This window comes from Theobroma cacao, chromosome 5, assembly GCF_053813885.1.
Source record: "Theobroma cacao isolate CCN51 chromosome 5, ASM5381388v1, whole genome shotgun sequence".
NCBI classification, from domain to species: Eukaryota; Viridiplantae; Streptophyta; class Magnoliopsida; order Malvales; family Malvaceae; genus Theobroma; species Theobroma cacao.
The window spans coordinates 17,264,762-17,270,761 of record NC_142643.1 but is presented as its reverse complement, the minus strand read 5'-3'; positions in this window follow the sequence as shown (position 1 = coordinate 17,270,761).

Sequence of the window (6,000 nt, the reverse complement as noted above, 5' to 3'; positions counted from 1 at the left end):
ATTCATTGAGAAGAAAACTTCTTTTATAGTCACTTATGCCTTCAAAAGCATTATTTCTCCCTTTAAATGATCATATAATCTCATAAGTGATTTTAAGTTGAATTGTTTTACATTTTTGGTTAAAACAGATTATAATTGAATGTTTAACTCCGGGAAACGTGAAGCAAAAACCATTCATCGAGAAGAAAACTTCTGTTATAGTCACTTATGCCTTCAAAAGCTTTATTTCTCCCTTTAAATGATCATATAATCTCATAAGTGATTTTAAGTTGAATTGTTTTACATTTTTGGTTAAAACAGATTATAATTGAATGTTTACCTCCGGGAAACATGAAGCTAAAACCATTCATCGAGAAGAAAACTTCTGTTATAGTCACTTATGCCTTCAAAAGCTTTATTTCTCCCTTTAAATGGTTATATAATCTCATAATTGATTTTAAGTTTAATTTTTTTTTACATTTTTGGTTAAAACAGATTATAATTGATTGTTTACCTTGAGAATAGTGAGGCGAAAGCCATCCACTGATAAGAAAATTCCATTTATAGTCACTCATCCCCTCGAAAGTCTTATTACTAGTTTTAAATGGTTATATAATCTCATAATTGATTTTAAGTTGAATTTTTTGACATTTTTGTTTAAAACAGATTATAATTGAATGTTTACCTCGAGAAACGTGATGCAAAAACCATTCATTGAGAAGAAAACTTCTTTTATAGTCACTTATGCCTTCAAAAGCTTTATTTATGCCTTTAAATGATCATATAATCTCATAATTGATTTTAAGTTGAATTTTTCAACATTTTTGGTTAAAACAGATTATAATTGAATGTTTACCTCGGGAAACGTGAAGCAAAAACCATTCAATGCGAAGAAAACTTCTTTTATTGTCACTTATGCCTTCAAAAGCTTTATTTATGCCTTTAAATGACCATATAATCTAATAATTGATTTTAAGTTTAATTTTTCTACATTTTTGGTTAAAACAGATTATAATTGAATGTTTACCTCGGGAAACATGAAGCAAAAACCATTCATTGAGAAGAAAACTTCTTTTATGGTCACTTATGCCTTCAAAAGCTTTATTTATGCCTTTAAATGACCATATAATCTCATAATTGATTTTAAGTTGAATTTTTTTACATTTTTGTCTAAAACAGATTATAATTGAATGTTTACCTCGGGAAACGTGAAGCAAAAACCATTCATTGAGAAGAAAACTTCTTTTATAGTCACTTATGCCTTCAAAAGCTTTATTTCTCCCTTTAAATCATCATATAATCTCATAATTGATTTTAAGTTGAATTTTTTTACATTTTTGGTTACAACAGATTATAATTGAACGTTTACCTCGAAAAACGTGAAGCAAAAACCATTCATTGAGAAGAAAACTTCTTTTATAGTCACTTATGCCTTCAAAAGCTTTATTTCTCCCTTTAAATGATCATATAATCTCCTAATTGATTTTAAGTTGAATTTTTTTACATTTTGGGTTACAACAGATTATAATTGAATGTTTACCTCGAAAAACGTGAAGCAAAAACCATTCATTGAGAAGAAAACTTCTTTTATAGTCACTTATGCCTTCAAAAGCTTTATTTCTCCCTTTAAATGATCATATAATCTCCTAATTGATTTTAAGTTGAATTTTTTTTACATTTTGGGTTAAAACAGAATATAATTGAATGTTTACCTCGGAAAACAGGAAGCAAAAACCATTCATCGAGAAGAAAACTTCTTTTCTAGTCACTTATGCCTTCAAAAGCTTTATTTCTCCCTTTAAATGGTTATATAATCTCATAATTGATTTTAAGTTTAATTTTTTTTTACATTTTTGGTTAAAACAGATTATAATTGATTGTTTACCTTGAGAATAGTGAGGCGAAAGCCATCCATTGATAAGAAAATTCCATTTATAGTCACTCATGCCCTCGAAAGCCTTATTACTAGCTTTAAATGGTTATATAATCTCATAATTGATTTTACGTTGAATTTTTTTAGATTTTTGTTTAAAACAGATTATAATTGAATGTTTACCTCGAGAAACGTGATGCAAAAACCATTCATTGAGAAGAAAACTTCTTTTATAGTCACTTATGCCTTCAAAAGCTTTATTGATGCCTTTAAATGATCATATAATCTCATAATTGATTTTCAGTTGAATTTTTCTACATTTTTGGTTAAAACATATTATAATTGAATGTTGACCTCGGGAAACATGAAGCAAAAACCATTCAATGAGAAGAAAACTTCTTTTATAGTCACTTATGCCTTTAAAAGCTTTATTTATGCCTTTAAATGACCATATAATCTCATAATTGATTTTAAGTTTAATTTTTCTACATTTTTGGTTAAAACAGATTATAATTGAATGTTTACCTCGGGAAACGTGAAGCAAAAACCATTCATTGAGAAGAAAACTTCTTTTATGGTCACTTATGCCTTCAAAAGCTTTATTTATGCCTTTAAATGATCATATAATCTCATAATTGATTTTAAGTTGAATTTTTTTACATTTTTGTTTAAAACAGATTATAATTGAATGTTTACCTCGGGAAACGTGATGCAAAAACCATTCATTGAGAAGAAAACTTCTTTTATAGTCACTTATGCCTTCAAAAGCTTTATTTCTCCCTTTAAATGATCATATAATCTCATAATTGATTTTAAGTTAAATTTTTTTACATTTTGGGTTAAAACAGATTATAATTGACTGTTTACCTCAGGAAACGTGAAGCGAAAACCATTCATTGAGAAGAAAACTTCTTTTATAGTCACTTATGCCTTCAAAAGCTTTATTTCTCCCTTTAAATGATCATATAATCTCCTAATTGATTTTAAGTTGAATTTTTTTTACATTTTGGGTTAGAACAGAATATAATTGAATGTTTACCTCGGAAAACGTGAAGCAAAAACCATTCATCGAGAAGAAAACTTCTTTTCTAGTCACTTATGCCTTCAAAAGCTTTATTTCTCCCTTTAAATGGTTATATAATCTCATAATTGATTTTAAGTTGAATTGTTTTTACATTTTTGGTTAAAAAAGATTATAATTGATTGTTTACCTTGAGAATCGTGAGGCGAAAGCCATCCATTGATAAGAAAATTCCATTTATAGTCACTCATGCCCTCGAAAGCCTTATTACTAGCTTTAAATGGTTATATAATCTCATAATTGATTTTACGTTGAATTTTTTTAGATTTTTGTTTAAAACAGATTATAATTGAATGTTTACCTCGAGAAACCTGATGCAAAAACCATTCATTGAGAAGAAAACTTCTTTTATAGTCACTTATGCCTTCAAAAGCTTTATTTATGCCTTTAAATGATCATATAATCTCATAATTGATTTTCAGTTGAATTTTTCTACATTTTTGGTTAAAACATATTATAATTGAATGTTGACCTCGGGAAACATGAAGCAAAAACCATTCAATGAGAAGAAAACTTCTTTTATAGTCACTTATGCCTTTAAAAGCTTTATTTATGCCTTTAAATGACCATATAATCTCATAATTGATTTTAAGTTTAATTTTTCTACATTTTTGGTTAAAACAGATTATAATTGAATGTTTACCTCGGGAAACGTGAAGCAAAAACCATTCATTGAGAAGAAAACTTCTTTTATGGTCACTTATGCCTTCAAAAGCTTTATTTATGCCTTTAAATGATCATATAATCTCATAATTGATTTTAAGTTGAATTTTTTTACATTTTTGTTTAAAACAGATTATAATTGAATGTTTACCTCGGGAAACGTGATGCAAAAACCATTCATTGAGAAGAAAACTTCTTTTATAGTCACTTATGCCTTCAAAAGCTTTATTTCTCCCTTTAAATGATCATATAATCTCATAATTGATTTTAAGTTAAATTTTTTTACATTTTGGGTTAAAACAGATTATAATTGACTGTTTACCTCGGGAAACGTGAAGCGAAAACCATTCATTGAGAAGAAAACTTCTTTTATAGTCACTTATGCCTTCAAAAGCTTTATTTCTCCCTTTAAATGATCATATAATCTCCTAATTGATTTTAAGTTGAATTTTTTTTACATTTTGGGTTAGAACAGAATATAATTGAATGTTTACCTCGGAAAACGTGAAGCAAAAACCATTCATCGAGAAGAAAACTTCTTTTCTAGTCACTTATGCCTTCAAAAGCTTTATTTCTCCCTTTAAATGGTTATATAATCTCATAATTGATTTTAAGTTGAATTGTTTTTACATTTTTGGTTAAAAAAGATTATAATTGATTGTTTACCTTGAGAATCGTGAGGCGAAAGCCATCCATTGATAAGAAAATTCCATTTATAGTCACTCATGCCCTTGAAAGCCTTATTACTAGCTTTAAATGGTTATATAATCTCATAATTGATTTTACGTTGAATTTTTTGACATTTTTGTTTAAAACAGATTATAATTGAATGTTTACCTCAAGAAACGTGATGCAAAAACCATTCATTGAGAAGAAAACTTCTTTTATAGTCACTTATGCCTTCAAAAGCTTTATTTATGCCTTTAAATGATCATATAATCTCATAATTGATTTTAAGTTGAATTTTTCAACATTTTTGGTTAAAACAGATTATAATTGAATGTTTACCTCGGGAAACGTGAAGCAAAAACCATTCAATGCGAAGAAAACTTCTTTTATTGTCACTTATGCCTTCAAAAGCTTTATTTATGCCTTTAAATGACCATATAATCTAATAATTGATTTTAAGTTTAATTTTTCTACATTTTTGGTTAAAACAGATTATAATTGAATGTTTACCTCGGGAAACATGAAGCAAAAACCATTCATTGAGAAGAAAACTTCTTTTATGGTCACTTATGCCTTCAAAAGCTTTATTTATGCCTTTAAATGACCATATAATCTCATAATTGATTTTAAGTTGAATTTTTTTACATTTTTGTCTAAAACAGATTATAATTGAATGTTTACCTCGGGAAACGTGAAGCAAAAACCATTCATTGAGAAGAAAACTTCTTTTATAGTCACTTATGCCTTCAAAAGCTTTATTTCTCCCTTTAAATGGTTATATAATCTCATAATTGATTTTAAGTTGAATTGTTTTTACATTTTTGGTTAAAACAGATTATAATTGATTGTTTACCTTGAGAATCGTGAGGCGAAAGCCATCCATTGATAAGAAAATTCTATTTATAGTCACTCATGCCCTCGAAAGCCTTATTACTAGCTTTAAATGGTTATATAATCTCATAATTGATTTTAAGTTTAATTTTTTTACATTTTTGTTTAAAACATATTATAATTGAATGTTTACCTCGAGAAACGTGATGCAAAAACCATTCATTGAGAAGAAAACTTCTTTTATAGTCACTTATGCCTTCAAAAGCTTTATTTCTCCCTTTAAATGATCATATAATCTCCTAATTGATTTTAAGTTGAATTTTTTTACATTTTGGGTTACAACAGATTATAATTAAATGTTTACCTCAAAAAACGTGAAGCAAAAACCATTCATTGAGAAGAAAACTTCTTTTATAGTCACTTATGCCTTCAAAAGCTTTATTTCTCCCTTTAAATGATCATATAATCTCCTAATTGATTTTAAGTTGAATTTTTTTTACATTTTGGGTTAAAACAGAATATAATTGAATGTTTACCTCGGAGAACAGGAAGCAAAAACCATTCATCGAGAAGAAAACTTCTTTTCTAGTCACTTATGCCTTCAAAAGCTTTATTTCTCGCTTTAAATGGTTATATAATCTCATAATTGATTTTAAGTTGAATTGTTTTTACATTTTTGGTTAAAACAGATTATAATTGATTGTTTACCTTGAGAATCGTGAGGCGAAAGCCATCCATTGATAAGAAAATTCCATTTATAGTCACTCATGCCCTCGAAAGCCTTATTACTAGCTTTAAATGGTTATATAATCTCATAATTGATTTTACGTTGAATTTTTTTAGATTTTTGTTTAAAACAGATTATAATTGAATGTTTACCTCGAGAAACGTGATGCAAAAACCA